Below are 20,991 nucleotides of genomic sequence, written 5' to 3' on the forward strand. Positions count from 1 at the left end.
AGACAACCTAGAAATATAGGACATAGAGACAACCTAGAAATATAGGACATAGAGACAACCTAGAGGTGTAGAACATAGAGACAACCTATAAATATAGGACATAGAGACAACCTAGAGGTGTAGAACATAGAGACAACCTAGAAGTATAGGACATAGAGGTGTAGAAGTGCTATATTGAGATATACAGCATTTCTGTACAATAACTACCCTTCAGATCTGTATAATGCTGCACAAATCTGTATAGATCTTTATGATGTATTAGTTTCAATTTTTTTTAATGTGGTTATTACAATATGTGGGATTATTATCGTAATCTTGACTGGGCACACATGAAGGATCAAAGACGTGGTCACTTGACACAGGGCTCTTCAAACAATGGGCCGTGGTACGGCAGTGACCTTGAGTAATTTTCTACTAGACTCAGGGGAAAGAAAGTTCCCTTTGCTACTCTCCATCTATCTAATGTAGCCACACTCTGACCAAGGTGACTTGAACTTGATAGTATTGCATCAGACACGGAACAATGGATGTGGTTCATGGATGTTGTTTTCCTTTCTGAGGTGTTTTTCTAGAGCAGATGGTTAGTTACTGTTGTAGCAGGTTCAGTAGCTGCTTCATTAACATAAACCTTGCGAAAGGTCCTGGTAGTACTTGGTGCTGTGGACTGGTAAACACATTTATGTGTGTCTCTGTGTTCTCTCTCTCTCTCTCTCTCTCTCTCTCTCTCTCTCTCTCTCTCTCTGTCTGTCTTCTCTCTCTCTCTCTCTCTCTCTCTCTCTCTCTCTATCTGTCTCTCTCTCTCTCTCTCTCTCTGTGTCTGTGTGTCTGTCTCAGGGTCTGGACAGCCTACCCACTACCATTTACAGTTCTCCAGGCACTGTGGTTGAACGGGAAGCACATTTAACAATTTTCTCCATGTTTACGACAAACTCTTTAGCCTGTGAAACCATGTTACAGACACACGCACACACAAATTGTTCAGATTACGATGTCTGAGGAAGGCCAGGAAGACCGTCAAGAACTCCAGTCACCCGAGCCACGGACTGTTACCATCTGGCAAATGGTATCGGAGCATCAGGTCTCGGACCAGCAGGCTCCGAGACAGCTTCTACCACCAGGCCATCAGACTGTTGAACAACTAACCCTAGCTGTTTACCTGCTCAGACCTGCACCTTAGAGACCACCTGCACCTTAGAGACTCTTTCACTGACTCTCCACACGTCCAACCCTTGCACACAACCACACACACACAACCACACACACACACACACACACACACACAGTCAACACTGCTGTTCTATTTTATACTTTGATTCAACTGCGGACCAAGACACTACCCACTTTATATTTTTTAACACAGTTATACTTGATCATTGCACATTCATAATCTATACTGTATATCTTATTAGATCCGTTTTATTACTATGGATACTACCTTCCTCTGACTTATTATTTTCAATTCAACTTTTTTATTATTATTGATATCGATATTGTACTGCATTGTTGAGGGAGCTAGCGTGTTAGCATTTCACTGCACCTTTTATACCTACTGTTAACTGTGACGAATAACATTTGATTTGATGTGGAGGGTTGACAAGTTTCCCTCTCATTTCTCCAGTTTCATAACTGTACCAAGTCTCTGTTTTGTGACTGTAAGTACGTGATATACGATATAGTGCATGTGTGCATGCATCTGTGTGTGATTTAGCTTGCAGTGCTCTAAACTTGGGTCCTTGAGCTGCTTTCCTGACCAAAACGCTCAGTATAAATAACCTAACATTCGAATGTTGTCATTACTCGAAACTACGGCCAACGCTCCTTACTAAACACGTCTGTGAAATACAGTGGAAACTCAGAGATGCTGAGAGAGGCGCTTTTGTATCCAAAGGGAGGATAGTGTCAGATGGGCATGTCAAGTAATTTACACCCCGGATTCACCTGAGACCCAGCCTCTTCAGGCCCGAGACAGAACACCTGTAAGATCACATACAGTGGGGAGAACAAGTATTTGATACTTTTTTATTTATTTTTTATTTCACCTTTATTTAACCAGGTAAGCCAGTTGAGAACAGGTTCTCATTTACAACTGTGACCTGGCCAAGATAAAGCAAAGTAGTGCAATAAAAACAACAGAGTTACATATGGGGTAAAAAAAAACATAAAGTCAGAAATACAACAGAAAATATATATACAGTGTGTGCAAATGTAGCAAGTTATGGAGGTAAGGCAATAAATAGGCTATAGTGCAGAATAATTACAATAGTATTAACACTGGAATGCTAGATGTGCAAGAGATTATGTGTCACAGTTCCCTCAGCCAGAACCCAGAAGCAGACCAGGACAAGGAGAGTTGAACGAAGGTGAGGGTTTATTTAGATACAACCAAAGGTGCAGAATAATCCAGGGACAGAGCGGGCGGCGTGGATGAGTAGTTGGGGGTGCAGCACAAGGTCCAGTGATGGCTCGGCAGCCGCCCGACCATCAGGCAGAGGTGGGTGAAGGTTCCGGACGTGTGATGTTCATGGCTAACGATCCGGCGGGAACTGGATGTTTGGCCAGAACCTAAAAGGGGTGATGATGAGGGCCAGGTGTGCAGATTGCTGACGGGATGCAGGTGCGGAAAACCAGAGAGCTCCCCGGAGCGTTCCCGAACCCTCGGGAAACAGGAGACTACGAACCCAAAACACTGGTCACCAGACAGGACCCGACTCAGACTGCCGGGATCGTTACAGTACCCCCCCTCCGACCAACGCCACCGGGCGGACCTCCCGGAGCGCCAGGATGGAGGCGGTAGAAATCCCTGATGAGGTCAGCATCTAGGACCTGTCGCCGCGGAATCCAACTCCTCTCTTCAGGACCATACCCCTCCCAGTCCACGAGATACTGAGAAACCCCGGCCCCGCCGTCTGGAATCCATGATGCGACGCCACCGTGTAGGCAGGACCACCTCCGATCATCCGAGGAGGAGGAGGAGGAGGCGGAGGAGGCAACAGAGGACTGAGGAAGACAGGCTTGAGGCAGGAGACATGAAAGGTGGGATGGACTCTGAGCGTCCTCGGTAGTTTGAGTCGAACTGCCACCGGATTGATCACCTTCTCCACCACAAACGGACCAATGAACTTCGGTAACAACTTCCTAGACTCAGTCCGTAACGGAAGATCCCGTGTGGCCAACCAAACCCCTATCTCCGATGGTATAGGTGGGAGCGGGGGATCCGGCGACGATTCGCCTGGAGCTGATACCGATCCGAACCTCTAAGGAGTGCCTTTCTGGCCCGATGCCAGGTCCGGTGGCAACGACGAATATGAGCCTGAACAGAAGGCACTGATAGCTCCCCTCTCCTGAGAAGGGAACAGGGGAGGTTGGTAGCCATACAGGCACTGGAAGGAGACATCCCAGTGGCAGATGTAGGGAGAGTATTGTGGGCATACTCAACCCAAGGCAACTGAGAGGCCCAGGAGGTGGGGTTGGAAGAGACCAGACAGCGTAGCGTGGATTCCATCTTCTGGTTGGCTCTCTCCGCCTGACCATTGGATTGGGGGTGAAAACCAGATGTGAGACTGACTGTAGCTCCAATGGCCAAACAGAAGGACTTCCAGACAGCAGAGGTAAACTGAGGGCCACGGTCGGAAACGATATCACTGGGCAAACCGTGGACCCTGAAAACCTCCCTAACCAGGATCTCGGACGTCTCCGAGGCAGAGGAAGCTTGGCAATAGGCACAAAGTGGGCGAACTTGCTGAATCTGTCCACGATAGTCAGAACGACCGTGTTCCCCTCAGAAGCGGGCAACCCCGTGGCGAAGTCCAGGGCCAGATGCGACCATGGACGCCGGGAATAGGAAGGGGGTGAAGTAGTCCAGAGCTGGGCCGATTGGTACTCTTATTCTGCGCACACACTGGACAGGCAGCAACAAAACCCCGCGTATCCTCGGCCATGGCAGGCCACCAAAAACGTCTGCGAAGAAACGCCATTGTCCGAGCCACGCCAGGGTGACAAGCCATCTTGCTGGCGTGGGACCATTTGAGGACAGCAGGGCGAACCGACTCAGGCACAAACAACCGACCGGGTGGACCGTTACCGGGACCGGGCTGAGTCCGAAGGGCCGCCAGCACCTCCTCCTCAATCTTCCACATCACTGCTCCCACGACGCAGTTCCGGGGGAGAATAGTCTCGGTCTTGGACCCACTCTCCTCCGTCTTGGAGAACATCCGGGACAAGGCGTCCGCCTTGCCGTTCTTAGATCCAGGTCGGAACGTCAGGGCAAACTTGAATCGTCCGAAAAACAACGCCCACCTGGCCTGACGGGAGTTGAGACGTTTAGCCGATTGCACGTAAGCAAGATTCTTGTGGTCAGTCCAGACAATAAGCGGTTGCTCCGCCCCCTCCAACCAGTGGCGCCACTCCTCCAAGGCAAGTTTCACCGCGAGAAGCTCCCGGTTACCCACATCGTAATTCCTCTCTGCAGGCGAGCGGCGAGAGTAGTAGGCGCAGGGATGGAGTTTACTGTCCGTGGAGCATCGCTGCGACAGGATGGCGCCAACTCCCACATCAGACGCGTCCACTTCAACGACGAACTGACGGGCCGTGTCCGGTTGAGAGAGAATCGGTGCGTTGGTGAATCGCCTCTTCAAATCCAGAAACGCTCGATCCGCCTCCGGATTCCACTTGAAGGTCCTGATACTGGAAGTCAAGGCAGTTAATGGAGCGGCCACACGGCTGTAATCCCGGATGAATCTGCGGTAGAAATTCGCAAACCCCAAAAATCTCTGGAGTTGCAATCTGCGTACGGGCTGGGCCCATTCCAGAACCGCTCTAACCTTCTCCTGATCCATCCTAATCTCACCCCTGGAGATGATGTACCCGAGAAAGGATGTAGTGTGGGCGTGAAACTCGCACTTCTCGGCCTTCACCGAACAGGCGATTCTCCAACAATCGCTGCAGAACCTGCCGGACATGCTGGACGTGGTCGGAAGGTTCCTTCGAGAAGATCAGAATGTCATCCCAGGTAAACAAACACGAAGAGACCGATCATATCTCTCAGGACGTCGTTCACCATACTCTGGAATACCGCTGGAGCATTGGTCAGTCCAAACGGCATCACCTGATACTCGAAGTGACCCATCGGTGTATTGAAACCCGTCAACCACTCGTCCCCCTCTCTGATCCGGACCAGGTGATACGCATTGCGTAGGTCTAGCTTGGTGAACACCGTAGCACCCTGTAAGGAGTCGAAGGCAGAACTCATCAAGGGCAGGGGATACTTGTTCTTGACCGTGATGTCATTCAACCCCCGATAATCAATACACGGTCAGAGAGCCATCCTTCTTTCCCACAAAGAAGAATCCTGCCCCCAGGGGTGATGACGAGGAACGAACGAGACCAGCAGCTAGGGACTCCTTGATGTAGGTCTCCAACGCCTCACGTTCAGGTCGGGAGATACTGTATAACCTTCCCTTGGGGTAGACAGCTCCAGGAACCAGGTTGATGGCACAATCATATGGTCGGTGGGGAGGAAGTGACAGAGCCTTCTGCTTACTGAAAACTTCCCCCAAATCGTGATATGTCTCGGGAACCAGGGACAAATCTGGGGGGTTTAGCCTCAATCACCTGACTGGGAACCGAATGGGGGCAGGCAGTCTTGAGACAGTTAGCATGACAATCAAGGCTCCAACTCGTTACCTTGCCCGTCACCCAATCGAACGTGGGATTGTGTTCCTTCAGCCAGGGGTATCCAAGGACCAGAGGAACATGGGAAGACGGCAGAATGAAAAAATGAAATCATCTCAGAATGATTCCCCGACAACCGCATCTTAACCGGTTCAGTCCTCATCGTGATACGTGCCAGACTACTGCCGTTCAGAGTGGTCGCTTCAATGGCTTCCGGCAATTGCTCCTTGGAAAGCCCCAGCTGTTCCACCAACTTCGGCATCAAGAAAGCTTCCATCGGCACCTGAATCGATAAAAGCGTTAAGCGCTAAGCTCTGATTCCTGTTCACAAGGGTAGCCGGGAAGCGGGGTCTGACAGAGGTACTGAGAGGTTGAAACTGGCTCGCTAAAAGTCCTCCCAACTTTAGCGAGCCGGGCAGTTGACGACCGCCGGGAACAAGTGGAGATGTAATGTCCCGAGCGACCACAGTAGAGGCAGCAGTTGGTCTTACGTCTATGTTGACGCTCCTCCTTGGTTAACCCGTGCCGCCCCACTTGCATGGGTTCAGAATCGGGAGAGAGTCCTCTCCCACTAATCCTTAGTGGTGGAGAATGATCGACGTGTTCTGGTCCACCACCCGACCCGACTGGGAACTGAGAAGCTGATCGATTGGACGGACCCCATTGCTTCTCCCTCCTTCGCTCTCGGACTCGATTATCCACCCGAATAGACAAGGCTACCAAGCTGTCCAGGTCACTAGGCTCCGGATAGGAGATCAACTCATCCTTGAGCTGCTCCGACAGGCCCTGGTAAAAGGCCGCTTGCAAAGACTCCTCGTTCCATCCACTCTCCACAGCCAACGTCTTGAACTCGATCACGAAGTCGGCCACGCTGCGAGTTCCTTGGTGAAGAGAAAACAGACGCCTAGCTGCGTCCCTCCCTCGGACGGAATGGTCGAAGAGCTTCCTCATCTCGGCCGTGAACCCCTGGTATGAAGCCATGCAGGGATCCTGTCGTTCCCAAACGGCTGAAGCCCACTCCAGCGCTCGACCACGCAGCAACTCAATCAAAAGGCTATCCTAGCCTTGTCAGTGGCATAAGAGTAGGGCTGTAGATCGAACACTAATCCACACTGCATAAGGAAGGAACGGCATCTTCCCAGCTCCCCCTCATACTTATCCGGCGTCGGAACCTTGGGCTCACGGAGGGACACAACTTCAGAAGCGGCAGGCGAGATGGGTGAAACCGGTAGTGGGTCCTCCACCGGACACTGGCGTTGGTTCTGGACCTCCGTCAGGCCGGTAGAAAGGTTCGAACTGACAACGCGATCTCCTGTAGTACCCTGCTATGATGGCCCAACATCTTCTCCTGCTGGGTAATGGCATGGCGAACAGAGTCCAGGTCCGCTGGGTTCATATTTGGCCGGATCGTTCTGTCACAGTTCCCTCAGCCAGAACCCAGAAGCAGACCAGGACAAGGAGAGTTGAGCGAAGGTGAGGGTTTATTTAGATACAACCAAAGGTGCAGAATAATCCAGGGACAGAGCGGGCGGGCGTGGATGAGTAGTTGGGGGTGCAGCACAAGGTCCAGTGATGGCTCGGCAGCCGCCACCATCAGGCAGAGGTGGGTGAAGGTTCCGGGACGTGTGATGTTCATGGCTAACGATCCGGCAGGAACTGGATGTTTGGCCAGAACCTAAAAAGGGTGATGATGAGGGCCAGGTGTGCAGATTGCTGACGGGATGCAGGTGCGGAAAACCAGAGAGCTCCCCGGAGCGTTCCCGAACCCTCGGGAAACAGGAGACTACGAACCCAAAACACTGGTCACCAGACAGGACCCGACTCAGACTGCCGGGATCGTTACATTATGTGCAAATAGAGATACTGGGGTGCAAAAGAGCAAAATAAATAACAATATAGGGATGAGGTAGTTGGGTGGGCTAATTTCGGATGGGCTGTGTACAGGTGCAGTGATCGGTAAGGTGCTCTGACAACTGATGCTTAAAGTTATTGAGGGAGATAAGAGTCTCCAGCTTCAGAGATTTTTGCAATTCGTTCCAGTCATTGGCAGCAGAGAACTGGAAGGAATGGCGGCCAAAGGAGGTGTTGGCTTTGGGAATGACCAGTGAGATATACCTGCTGGAGCGCAGACTACGGGTGGGTGCTGCTATGGTGACCAATGAGCTAAGATAAGGCGGGGATTTACCTAGCAGTGATTTATAGATGGCCTGGAGCCAGTGGGTTTGACGACGAACATGTAGTGAGGACCAGCCAACAAGAGCGTACAGGTCACAGTGGTGGGTAGTGTATGGGGCTTTGGAGACAAAACGGATGGCACTGTGATAGACTACATCCAATTTGCTGAGTAGAGTGTTGGAGGCTATTTTGTAAATTACATCGCCGAAGTCAAGGATCGGTAGGATACACTGCCGATTTTGCAGGTTTTCCTACTTACAAAGCATGTAGAGGTCTGTAATTTCTATCATAGGTACACTTCAACTGTGAGAGACGGAATCTAAAACAAAAATTCAGAAAATCACATTGTATGATTTTTAAGTAATTCATTTGCATTGTATTGCATGACATAAGTATTTGATCACCTACCAACCAGTAAGAATTCCGGCTCTCACAGACCTGTTAGTTTTTCTTTAAGAAGCCCTCCTGTTCTCCACTCATTACCTGTATTAACTGCACCTGTTTGAACTCGTTACCTGTATAAAAGACACCTGTCCACACACTCAATCAAACAGACTCCAACCCCCTCTCCACAATGGCCAAGACCAGAGAGCTGTGTAAGGACATCAGGGGATAAAATTGTAGACCTGCACAAGGCTGGGATGGGCTACAGGACAATAGGCAAGCAGCTTGGTGAGAAGGCAACAACTGTTGGTGCAATTATTAGAAAATGTAAGAAGTTCAAGATGACGGTCAATCACCCTCGGTCTGGGGCTCCATGCAAGATCTCACCTCGTGGGGCATCAATGATCATGAGGAAGGTGAGGGATCAGCCCAGAACTACACGGCAGGACCTGGTCAATGACCTGAAGAGAGCTGGGACCACAGTCTCAAAGAAAACCATTAGTAACACACTACGCCGTCATGGATTAAAATCCTGAAGCGCACGCAAGGTCCCCCTGCTCAAGCCAGCGCATGTCCAGGCCCGTCTGAAATTTGCCAATGACCATCTGGATGATCCAGAGGAGGAATGGGAGAAGGTCATGTGGAGCAAAAATAGAGCATTTTGGTCTAAACTCCAGTCGCCGTGTTTGGAGGAAGAAGAAGGATGAGTACAACCCCAAGAACACCATCCCAACCGTGAAGCATGGAGGTGGAAACATCATTCTTTGGGGATGCTTTTCTGCAAAGGGGACAGGACGACTGCACCGTATTGAGGGGAGGATGGATGGGGCCATGTATCGCGAGATCTTGGCCAACAACCTCCTTCCCTCAGTAAGAGCATTGAAGATGGGTCGTGGCTGGGTCTTCCAGCATGACAACTACCCGAAACACACAGCCAGGGCAACTAAGGAGTGGCTCCGTAGAGAAGCATCTCAAGGTCCTGGAGTGGCCTAGCCAGTCTCCAGACCTGAACCCAATAGAAAATCTTTGGAGGGAGCTGAAAGTCCGTATTGCCCAGCGACAGCCCCCGAAACCTGAAGGATCTGGAGAAGGTCTGTATGGAGGAGTGGGCCAAAATCCCTGCTGCAGTTTGTGCAAACCTGGTCAAGACCTACAGGAAACGTATGATCTCTGTAATTGCAAACAAAGGTTTCTGTACCAAACATTAAGTTCTGCTTTTCTGATGTATCAAATACTTATGTCATGCAATAAAATGCAAATTAATTACTTAAAAATCACACAATGTGATTTTCTGGATTTTTGTTTTAGATTCCGTCTCTCACAGTTGAAGTGTACCTATGATAAAAATTACAGACCTCTACATGCTTTGTAAGTAGGAAAACCTGCAAAATCGGCAGTGTATCAAATACTTGTTCTCCCCACTGTAACTTAGACTTGAGTTGAAAGAGAACGAGGGAAAGGAGGAAAGAAAAAGGAGGGAATGGATGGCAGATAAAGGGAAGACGAGCCGCTCAAGTGAGTCATTGAAGACGTTTATCATCCTTTGTTCTGATGGATTCATCGCACGGGTTAGTGGCCTTGAGGTAGAGTTAGAGTGAAAATCTTTTTTTTGCTATTTTTCCTCCTTCTGTCCTCCCCTTCTCTCTCTCTCTCTCTCGCTCTACCTCTCTCTTTCTCTCGCTCTACCTCTCTCTTTCTCTCCCTCCCTACCTTTCTCTCTCTCGCTCTCTGGGCTTATAAGGACAGTGTGGGGGGGTTTAATATCCGCAGTTCATGTCGGGGTGAAATACGCCAAGCTTGGTTTTATTGGACACTGCAGGGAGACTGCGACGGTGCCCATTATTTTCTCTCCCTTTAAACCTGAGCCACGGAGACACAATCATCTGATTTATATTCAAGTATTCCTTTTTTCGACCTGCAGTGTTTTCACTTTTTCTTTTTAATGCTGCTTTTATTTGGTAAAGCAGGTTTCAACATTTAGAAAAAATTTCATGATTTAAGTGGATTGTGGGTGGGAGGAGGAGCCCTGCTCTCTGTGTTAGTGGAAAATGTAGACACCCTCAAGTAGCTTCAGGTTGAATTTGTTCACTTTAGGGAGTTTCTTAAGCGCCATTTTAATGGGACTTTAGTTGCTGTTTGGGGGTACTACCTGGATTCTTCTTGTATAGGAGTGATTGTCCTGACAAATTTACCCATAATACTCCCAGATAACTCTCTGTTCTGAGTTGCTTGATGGGTTGAAAGGGTGCAACACTAAAAACGTCCTAGACAATGACTGAAACTTTCCCATATTAATTTTCCTTTCTATCGCGCTCTTCCTTTCTTTCCCTCTGTCTTTCCTCACTTGTAGCACTGACCCACCCTTTCAACCAATGCAGAACTTTGCTGCAACCTTGTAGCAACATTGTGAGGCAGAGATCACACTCTCCACTCTGAAAACACAACCCTGATCTACAGAGATAGTGCCACCATGGTTACGGTAACTTCCGCCCTTACCCTTCCACTTTTACTAAACATTGCCAGTCAGTCTCAAGGTCCCCTCTCTCTGCTAACTCTTCGATATATGAGTATTTTGCCTGCAGAGAGACACATTATCACGTCCTGCATTAGGTCATACTGTAGCCGCCTGCCCACAACAAGTCATTAGCTTATAGCTAATCACACTGTTCTAGTTCATTACTGATTGAATTGATTAAACTTGGTCTAGTTGCTTCTGTGTCACATTGAAGAATAATCTGGTTGTTTTGTTGTGGCCATTTCCACATTGTTCCCAAAGTCTGGAAATCTTTTGTCCAAGTTTATCTGTCCAAAAAGTTGTCTCTGTGTCATGAGCCCTCTCACTCCACCGGGTTACCACCTTAATTTGTTTCCACTATCTTCCACTCTGCTCACCTCCCTCTCTCTACTCAGCCTAACTAGCTCCACCTGTCCCTGCTCTGCTCGGCTCTAATTACTCTGCCAGCTGCGCTGCATTACCCACTAACCTCTCCCAGTATTTAAGGCCCTGTCTTTCAGCTCTCCGGGGTCAGATCGCCTGCAAAGCTCACACCCGGAACCTGTTTGCTCGCGCTTCTGGCTCACCCTGGTTTTGTGACCCCGGACCTGCCTGTTTTTGGGATACTCTTCTGCCTCAGGAGATCCAGACCTGCTTCTGCCATTACGACTCCTGACTACTCTTCAATCCCGGTAACTCTGACCAGCCTTCTGCCTTGCTACTACGTATTTTGGATTTCCCTTGAACTGTACTGCTGCCTGGTTTCATTCCGCCCCGTTGTGTCTGTGTTTCCTCCCCCCCCCAGGACTTCTGGACCACCAACCACCGGCGTCATCGGACGCATCGCTGCCACTGGGGGAGGCACAGACCCAGCACATCGGACGGGATAACCCCTGGAGCCTTCACTCACTCCCTACATCCCTTTCCCCTTTAAGTTTAAATAAACTTTCTGGTGTGACGCAATTGTGGTCCTCTTGTCGTCTGTCTGAACCGTGACAGTCACGATCTGACCATCATGGACTCAGCGCACACTTCCCCCGACATGGAAACCGAAGAGCCTGAGCAACCCACCGCCATGCTACGCCTGGAACACACTGAGAGAGAGCTAGGCCGCATGAGCGCGTCATCTCCTCTCTGCTTCAGGTCGGCCACCAACAGCATCAGCAGTTCCAGCAGCACCAGCAGCAGTCCCAGCAGCAGCAACAACAACTCGCCATGATCATTCAACTCCTCACCAACCTGACCCCAGCCAGTCTGCCCACCAGCCCTGCCCCCGAGTTACCTGCCCGGTCATTGCAGCCGCTGCTCGGAACCCAAGATTGGAAACCCCGAGCGGTTCAACGGCGATTCAACCCAGGTCCGGCCATTCCTGACTAGCTGCCGACTTCAGTTCTCCTTGCAGCCAAGGACCTTCGCCACGGAGGGGGCTAAAGTTGGGTATGCCATCACTCACCTGACGGGCCGAGCTCGACTCTGGGGAACAGCAGAGTTCGAACGTCAAACCCCGCATGTGCAACCTTCGACCTGTTTGCTGAGGAGATGCTGAAGGTGTTTGACCTGGATTCCCCCAACCGCAGAGGCGTCTCGTGAACTGTTCAGTATTCGACAAGGCAGACGTACAGTCGCAGACCATTCCATCGACTTCCGAACCCTGGCTAGACGAAGTTCTTGGAACACACCATCGTTGGTGGACGCGTTCTTCCATAGTTTGGCTGACTATATCAAGGACGAGTTGGTCTCCCATGAACTGCCTTCCACTCTTGATGAAGCCATCGCACTGACTGTCAGGATCGACGGTAGGATACAGACCCGTCGTCGTGGGAGGGGGCGCCAAGGTCCACCTACTACCGGCATTCGGAGAGATCCGACTGGGCTCCTGTCATCTACTGCCACTCACCCAGGTCAGCTTGATCAGTCTGAGCCTATGGAGATTGGGCGAGCCTCTCTCACTCCTGCAGAGCGCCAGCGACGCTTCACCTCAAACCTCTGCCTCTATTGTGGAGGTGATGGACATCGTGTGGTAACCTGCCCTTTAAAGGGCCGAAGCTCACCGGGCATAGGGGGAGTCCGGTTGAGTTCAATGACCATCCAGTCCTCCGACCGCAAACCCCTGCTGCAAGTTCACCTCCGCCTCCCTGACTCAACTCACACCCTGGCTGCTCTGGTGGATTCTGGCGCCCGAAGCCAACATAATGGACATCAAGCTGGCACGCCAACTGGGACTGGAGAACCTCCGTTTGACACCTCCTATTCCTGCCCGGGCACTGGACGGACACTTACTCGGATCGGTCACTCATGTCACGGCCCCGGTCTCGATGGGTCTGTCCGGAAACCATCAAGAAACTATCCAGTTTCACCTGCTCCCCCTCTCCAGGCCAACCCCTCATCCTGGGTTACCCATGGCTCCGCCCGGCACAACCCTCAGCTCGACTGGGTGACCGGGGTGATCAGGGAGTGGGGAGAGGACTGCCACCGAACCTGCCTGCTTGCCGCCACACTACCCCCTCGGCCAGTACCTACTAACTCCGCTCCTGACCCCTCCAAGGACCCTGTGTCGATTCTGCCAAGTCCCTGCATCGTTGCAGCTCTGACCTGGGCTGTTGAGGAACAGGTGCTGGAGGCTCTCCGTAACCAGCCAGGTCCCAGCACTTGCCCAGCTGACCGCCTTTTTGTCCCCGAAGACCTGAGGTCCCAGGTCGTTCAGTGGGGACATGACTCCCGCCTAGCTTGTCACCCTGGCTCCACCCGCACTTACAACCTGCTCGCCCAGAGGTTCTGGTGGCCCTCTCTGAGGAAGGATGTACGGGGATTCGTCCCAAGCCTGCCCCATCTGCAACCAACACAAGTCGTTCTGCCAGCCCCCCAGCTGGATTGCTGCAGCCCCTGCCTGTGCCCAGGAGTCCGCTGGTCCCTGCTGCGCCTTGTCCTCCTCCTCCACGGCTCGTCGATGGTGGTCTGGTTTACACCGTCCGCCGCCTGCTTCGGTCCAGACGGAGGGGTAGGGGTCTCAGTACCTCATTGACTGGGAGGGCTACGGACCTGAGGAAAGGACCTGGGTGCCAGCTAGTCGGATTGTGGATAGGACTCTCATCACCGCTTTCCACCAACGGCATCCTGATCAACCTGCAATCCGTGAGGGGCCGCCCCAGAGGGGTCCCTAACCGTCCGGCCCGCTCGGCTTCCTGTCCTGTGCCTGATCCTGTCTCGGGACCTGTCCCATCTCCCGACCACAGCCCTCCGGCTTCCTCCGAGATGAGGACGTTCACTCGGACCGTTCGGAGGAGTTCTAGCCCTCCTCCGGCTCCCCTCCTCCCGCCCGCGTGGTGTTGCTCTTGGGACTTCTGGGGCCGTCCCTTGGGGGGTTCTGTCATGAGCCCTCTCACTCCACCGGGTTACCACCTTAATTTGTTTCCACTATCTTCCACTCTGCTCACCTCCCTCTCTCTACTCAGCCTAACTAGCTCCACCTGTCCCTGCTCTGCTCGGCTCTAATTACTCTGCCAGCTGCGCTGCATTACCCACTAACCTCTCCCAGTATTTAAGGCCCTGTCTTTCAGCTCTCCGGGGGTCAGATCGCCTGCAAAGCTCACACCCGGAACCTGTTTGCTCGCGCTTCTGGCTCACCCTGGTTTTGTGACCCCGGACCTGCCTGTTTTTGGGATACTCTTCTGCCTCAGGAGATCCAGACCTGCTTCTGCCATTACGACTCCTGACTACTCTTCAATCCCGGTAACTCTGACCAGCCTTCTGCCTTGCTACTACGTATTTTGGATTTCCCTTGAACTGTACTGCTGCCTGGTTTCATTCCGCCCCGTTGTGTCTGTGTTTCCTCCCCCAGGACTTCTGGACCACCAACCACCAGGCGTCATCGGACGATCGCTGCCACTGGGGGAGGCACAGACCCAGCACATCGGACGGGATAACCCCTGGAGCCTTCACTCACTCCCTACATCCCTTTCCCTTTAAGTTTAAATAAACTTTCTGGTGTGACGCAATTGTGGTCCTCTTGTCGTCTGTCTGAACCGTGACACTCTGCTTCCTTGCCTCTCTAACGATGAATGGACCATCATCATCTTCACCTTTATCACTCTCTCTATCTTTGTTCCGTCTCTCATTCTAGCTCCTACTCTCAGCAGACAACACAAGCAGTAGGCGCCTGTGTGTAATAACACTGTTATCATTTAACCCCACTGATGATGGCCATGACATATGATGAACTTTGCAGAATGAAACAGAGCAGGTTTTTAGCATTTTTGCGGCTAGCGTTTCATTAATTCACTGGCAGGCATGCAACCTCTTCCTTCAAAAGCTGGTTTTAGTTGCGGCCATATAAAACTACCAAAAATGCACAGGGCTTGTGCCAAGTAGATATTACGGTTGAAACGGAGCCACGGAGTACACTTCCACTGCATATCTGCAATTTGTTTTTTCCCCCTCTGGAGTTTCCCTGTGCTCTTTTACTGTTCTTTATTTTGATTGTACATTTTCTTTACCGAAAAACACAGCCTCGAATGTCAAGAGTTGGAGAGGAGATGTAAGGGCTGGGAGGCAGGGGAAAGAGGAAAGGGGGGTGGGACACACAAAGGCCATGAAAGTTGATTTCTAGCCCAGTATCATCCCTTCACATCACGGCACCACTATGGCATTTATTTTCCTCCTCTTACAACATACCTCTCTTTTCTCTTTCCACTCTTCCTTGAAATCACAACCCTTGATATGAAAAAGTTCCTGGCCATGTTTTTTTCACCTGTAGTTCCTTGAAACTGGATGCGTTAAAGAAGAGAGGTGTAGTGGTAATATCTTGGATGCATTTCCTTAGCTACACATTCCTATTGTTATGTTCCAAGTCATTACATGTTAAAGCCAAGGCTGGGCAGAGATGTGTTGTTATACAGCCAAATACCAATAAAGTAGCTTTAGTATAGTGCCATTGGGTCAGGTTAACAAAGTAGCCAGCAGTTAACTCAATAACAGCTATCAACAGCTAACACCTGCTAACTCTGCGAAAAATACCTCTTAACTTCTGCCAACAGTGCAAGAAGTACTAACTTAACTTTTTTTTGCCAACAATGTAAAAAGTACTGTGTTGGACACAATCAGCATTAGGTATAGGCCTAGTAATTGTTTATGGAAAATCTTGTTCAGACAGTGAAGATAGCATCTGATGGGGGTGCAGTCTGCCATTTGACCACAGTGTAATGGGTAGTAGGGGTGAGGGGTCATAGTTATCCCATGGGTTTAAACACAACGCCTGGGGGAATACATTTAAATGGACTGATAATGGTATTCAGTGGATTGTAATGGATTTCTGCCCATGCTCATGTAACTGGTGGTCCGTCTGAACTGCACTTCAACATTGCATGTGTATAGATCTTCCCTCACAGGAAAATAAAGTTATTCTAAATTAATAGGATTTTTCTACCAGAGCAGGTTCTTAACTATGGCTTCGTTCGGCTTATGTGTGCCTTTGCTGAAGCTTCTAAAACGTGGCTTGAGTATTTCCTTTGCTTCAGCCATAAAGTCAACAGAAGGAAAATACAGTCTATAACAAAAAGCAGGAGGACTGGTAGCATTACAGAGTTGGGAAATGATGAAGAGGTAGATGGAAGGACAGAGCGAAGGACAGAAAGGGGAGAGAGTGTGGCTGGATGGATCTGCCGTGCTGTGAGGAGAGAACAAGAGAAAACAAAGGGATTGGGGAAGAATAACAGGGGATGAAGGCTGGGGAAAGGGGGACTCAAGCAACAGACGTTTTGCAAGCTGGCCTGGCGCAATGGAACCAATGGAATAGTCTCTAAAGTGCAAGCCCCGCTCATCTGGCACTCCAGGCAGAATCAAGCGAACACCAAAAGTATTTAAAAGAAAGCAAATACTATTTGAACCTAGGTCTGTCACAACATAGACACATACAGTATGGATGTATTTGTGAGAAGCGGTACAGAACAAACATCAACCAATCACACCTCGCCCTGAAACAGAGGGAGCCAGCCAGGCGCTGGAGGATACAGGCCGGGGACGGGTATAGGGGAGCAGGGCCAGAATACACAAGATCAAGGGAGCCATGCAGTATAGATGGAGGTATGAGTGTCGGGAGAGGAGGAGAGAGAGGGGAGGCTGACATGAAAGAAAGTGTGAGAGAGAGAGACATAAGGAGGGGAGCTAAATAGATGAAGTTTGGAATATTTTCCTAAGAAATCCAATGTTGGGATTCTTGCTCTCTGGGGTCTGTGTTTATTTGACTGTGCCTCAGTCCGACGCGGGTCCAGAGAATCTGATAACCCAGAGGGAGCCATGAGTCTGGGGCAGGCAGAGAGGGAGATAGAGGGAGTTATCTACACACCGCCAGGGCCAGGATTCATAAAGAGTCTCAGAATAGGAGTGCTGTCCATATATTCTTATTCATTATCATCTAAAATGAAAAACTGATCAGTTTCTTACTTCTAGGTCTGATCACTCTAACCAGAGTGTCTTCTACAGGTCTGATCACTAACCAGGCAGATTTAAACCTGGCATGAATACATAATAGAGTGAATACTGTGTCAATAGACTATGAGCTGTCGTTGATCCCTCTGCATTGAGTGACAGGTGACGCTGTGGCATTAAGTCAAGGGTCGGAGCGTTAGATGAGGAAGAGGACACAGACAGGAAATAGACAGATAGACAGTGAGATGAAACGTTGCAGATAGAAATGTACGGAATACAGCTAACCCAACCTGACGGATAGTCATGTCTGTTCCAGACCTGGGTTCAAATAGTATTTCAAATCATTTCAAATACTTTAGCCAATACAAAAGTCCTAAAAGTGCAAACCACGCCCACCTGACACTCCAGGCAGGCTAAAGCAAACGCTTAAAGTATTTGGAAGATTTCGGACAGTGGTTGAACCCAGGTCTGCTGTCATCCTGGGAGGAATGCAGCCGTTGAGCGTCAGCCTCTCTTCTCCTCGGGCTTGTAATTTCCTCTCTGCTGTCTCCACCGCTCATCGCCCCTCCCCTCTGTTTAAACTTGAAACATTCCTGAGATGTGCAGCAGCCGAGTTTGAAAGGGAGCTTCCTCCGAATCTCATCTGTCTACAAACACACACTCGGCCCTTGCAACGTTAGACTAAGAGGACGTTTTCCCTTTAGGAAAACTATATATTCCCCAAGAAAAACTGGGAAAACCTAAACAGACTAGGGACTTGACTGACTGTATGTGTGAATGGAGTAAGCACAGAATTAAATAGAACACTAGAGTGGACATGCATAGCAATATGTGTCTCTATGGGAGTAAGGCTTTCTTTGTTCATACTCTCATTACTCAACTATAGTTATAACATCTGTGCTCTCTGGGTTTGAATTTGACCGTAGTTATTAGAAAAGGCTGATGAATGTGCTGTACTGCTGGTGCTTCAGGCCAGGAGCTAGCCTAGCTAGTCTGTGGTAGAGGAGAGTATGCAGGTAGCTTAGTGGTTAAGAGCGTTGTGCCAGTAACCGAAAGGTTGCTGGTTCTAATCCCCGAGCCGACTAGGTGAAAAATCTGTCGATGTGCCCTTGAGCAAGGCACTTAACCCTAATTGCTCCTGTAAGTCGCTCTGGATAAGAGCGTCTGCTAAATGACCAATTTATTTATATTTATAACATCTTTGCGTAACACTGTGCAAGAAAAACATGCGGCTGAGAGCTGAACAGAAACATAAAGGAAAGAGGAGCAGATAAGAGAGAGAGGCTGTATCTGTGTGTGTCTCCTAACCATAGAGTGTGAAAACGGCTCTGAAGTGCAGTTAAAGTATGGGGCTATGACAGGGTTGAGCTCATAGGGACTAGGGAGGGTCTGTCTTTTCCATTACTGAGGATATATATCTGCTCCTGGATGGGTCTGATAGAGGCCTGTGGGTTTTATATTTCAATATAAAGCAAACAAATACAGGAATGAGCAAATAAGGATGTACCATGGTCGGTCTGTCTGTCTTTCTCCCTACCTCCCTCCCTTCTTCCCCCATCTCTCTCTCTCTCTCTCTCTCTCTCTCTCTCTCTCTCTCTCTCTCTCTCTCTCTCTCTGTTCTCTCTCTCTCTGTTCTCTCTCTCTCTCTCTCTCTCTCTCTCTCTCTGTTCTCTCTCTATCTCCCTGTTCTCCCTCTCCCTGTTCTCTCAATTCAATTCAATTCAATTTAAGGGCTTTTTTGGCATGGGAAACATATGTTAGCATTGCCAAAGCAAGTGAAGTAGATAGTAAACAAAAGTGAAATAAACAATAAATATTAACAGTAAACATTACACTCAGAAGTTTCAAAAGAATAAAGACATTTCAAATGTCATTATGTATATATACAGTGTTGTAACAATGTGCAAATAGTTAAAGTACAAATGGGAAAATAAATAAACATAAATATGGGTTGTATTTACAATGGTGTTTGTTCTTCACTGGTTGCCCTTTTCTTGTGGCAACAGGTCACAAATATTGCAGCTGTGATGGCACACTGTGGTTTTTCACCCAGTAGATAAGGGAGTTTATCAAAATTGGGTTTGTTTTCGAATTCTTTGTGGATCGCTGTAATCTGAGGAAATATGTGTCTCTAATATGGTCATACATTTGGCAGGAGGTTAGGAAGTGCAGCTCAGTTTCCACCTCATTTTGTGGGCAGTGTGCACATAGCCTGTCTTCTCTTGAGAGCCAGGTCTGCCTACGGCGGCCTTTCTCAATAGCAAGGCTATGCTCACTGTGTCTGTACATAGTCAAAGCTTTCCTTAAGTTTGGGTCAGTCACAGTGGTCAGGTATTCTGCCACTGTGTACTCTCTGTTTAGGGCCAAATAGCATTCTAGTTTGCTCTGTTTTTTTGTTTGTTCTTTCCAATGTGTCAAGTAATTCTCTTTTTGTTTTCTCATGATTTGGTTGGGTCTAATTGTGTTGTTGTTGTTGTCCTGGGGCTCTGTGGGGTCTGTTTGTGTTTGTGAACAGAGCCCCAGGACCAGCTTACTTAGGGGACTCTTCTCCAAGTTCATCTCTCTGTAGGTGATTCTCTCTCTCTCTCCCTGCTCTCTCTCTCTCTCTCTCTCTCTCTCTCTCTCTCTCTCTCTCTCTCTCTCCCTGTTCTCTCTCTCTCTCTCTCTCCCTGTTCTCTCTCTCTCTTTCTCTCTCCCTGTTCTCTCTCTCTCACTCTCTCCCTGTTCTCTCTCTCTCTCTCCCTACTTTCTCTCTCTCTCTCCCTGTTCTCTCTCTCTCCCTGTTCTCTCTCTCTCTCCCTGCTCTCTCTCTCCCTGTTCTCTCTCTCTCTCCCTGCTCTCTCTTTCTCTCCCTGCTCTCTCTTTCTCTCTCTCCCTGCTCTCTCTCTTTCTCTCTGCAACAAAACAGGGGGAACCAAAGGGAGAGAGGGATAGAAAAGAAAGTTCCAACAAGCCAGGAGAAACAGAAAAAAGGAGAGGAAAGAAGGGTCGGTCCTGTCAGTAGTCAGGGAAGTGGAAGGCTGAGGTGGGTTTAAAGGTCCAGGAGAAACAGAAAGAAGGGTCGGTCCTGTCAGTAGTCAGGGAAGGGGAGGGCTGAGGTGGGTTTAAAGGTCCAGGAGAAACAGAAAGAAGGGTCGGTCCTGTCAGTAGTCAGGGAAGGGGAGGGCTGAGGTGGGTTTAAAGGTCCAGGACAAACAGAAAGAAGGATCGGTCCTGTCAGTAGTCAGGGACGTGGAGGGCTGAGGTGGGTTTAAAGGTCCAGGACAAACAGAAAGAAGGGTCGGTCCTGTCAGTAGTCAGTGAAGGGGAGGGCTAAGGTGGGTTTAAAGGTCCAGGAGAAACGGTCGGTCCTGTCAGTAGTCAGTGAAGTGGTGGGTTTAAAGGTCTAGCCTGCATGGGAGAAGAAAGTGGAGCCTCAGCAATTACAGCTTCCCAGGGCCTCCCAGGCCCAGGGCCCAACGTCAAGAGCCCTTATCTCCAGTGAAAGGACAGAAGCCAGGGCCATGTGGAGAGGCTGTATTGTGAATCTGTGTGTGTGCGTGTTTGTGTGCGTGTGCGTGTGCGCGGGGGAGCAGACATCTACTAAATCACACCTATCTCCCCTTGATCTCCCCACAGAACAGAGCAGTAACCCAGCCTCACTTCTAAGATCTTAACACTGTCACCTTTCCCACATTCCCCTGGCTGTGGGTCTCTAATGGAACGGCCGTCACTCTGTCCTAGCAGGACAGTCCCAGTCAAAACCATCAATCTCAGACAACAGGGGCCAATGAGAGAAAGAGAAAAGAGAGGAAGATAAAACATCAGAGCCTGAGAAAGGCAGGATGTGGAGGCGAAGCAGACCT

General features: G+C 49.6%; 1 protein-coding gene across 1 annotated transcript in view; it reads left to right on the forward strand.

The window, feature by feature from the left end:
• Positions 1-20,991, forward strand: part of LOC121551778 (coronin-7-like) — a 248,257-nt gene that overhangs the window by 136,220 nt on the left and 91,046 nt on the right. The gene's annotated exons all lie outside the window — the stretch shown is intronic.

Source organism: Coregonus clupeaformis, chromosome 35, assembly GCF_020615455.1.
Source record: "Coregonus clupeaformis isolate EN_2021a chromosome 35, ASM2061545v1, whole genome shotgun sequence".
Classification (NCBI taxonomy): Eukaryota; Metazoa; Chordata; class Actinopteri; order Salmoniformes; family Salmonidae; genus Coregonus; species Coregonus clupeaformis.